The sequence below is a fragment of the Etheostoma spectabile genome, chromosome 17 (genome assembly GCF_008692095.1).
Source record: "Etheostoma spectabile isolate EspeVRDwgs_2016 chromosome 17, UIUC_Espe_1.0, whole genome shotgun sequence".
NCBI lineage: Eukaryota > Metazoa > Chordata > Actinopteri > Perciformes > Percidae > Etheostoma > Etheostoma spectabile.
In genome coordinates, this window is record NC_045749.1 from 22,832,025 (window position 1) to 22,832,848 (window position 824).

The 824-nt window shown below is 48.2% G+C and overlaps 1 protein-coding gene across 1 annotated transcript in view; it reads right to left on the reverse strand.

Annotated features, from left to right (window-relative positions):
- LOC116705671 (dynein heavy chain 9, axonemal) overlaps positions 1-824 on the reverse strand; it is a 144,167-nt gene that overhangs the window by 38,004 nt on the left and 105,339 nt on the right. The window lies entirely within an intron of this gene.

Here is an 824-nt window from a genome sequence, read left to right on the forward strand (position 1 = left end):
GGTGGAACATGTGTACGTTCAGAAGTAGTTTTAGTCATCAACAGAAAAAACTGATTGGACAGATAGTCTAGCTAGCTGTCTGGATTCACCCTGCAGAGATCTGAGGACCAGGGTTGGTAACCATAGTCCTCAGAGTGGACAGATAGTCTAGCTAGCTGTCTGGATTACCCTGCAGAGATCTGAGGACCAGGTAACCATAGTCTCAGATGGACAGATAGTCTAGCTAGCTGTCTGGATTTACCCTGCAGAGATCTGAGGACCAGGTAACCATAGTCCTCAGATTGGACAGATAGTCTAGCTAGCTGTGGATTTACCCTGCAGAGATCTGAGGACCAGGTAACCATAGTCCTCAGATTGGACAGATAGTCTAGCTAGCTGTCTGGATTTACCCTGCAGAGATCTGAGGACAGGTAACCATAGTCCTCAGATTGGACAGATAGTCTAGCTAGCTGTCTGGATTTCCCTGCAGAGATCTGAGGACCAGGAACCATAGTCCCCAGATGGAAGCTAGTACTAGCTGTCTGGATTTACCCTGCAGAGATTGAGGACCAGGTAACCATAGTCCTCAGATTGGAAAGATGTCTAGCAGCTGTCTGGATTTACCCTGCAGAGACTGAGGACAGGTAACCATAGTCCTCAGATTGGACAGATAGTCTAGCTAGCTGTGGATTTACCCTGCAGAGATCTGAGGACCAGGTAACCATAGTCCTCAGAAAACAGCTGCAAATTAGAATGCAAACACAGAGACAGAGGATGGGGACGTAGGTTACAACGCCATCAAAGAGACAGAGGACGGGGACGGAGGTTAGAACGCCACCACAGAG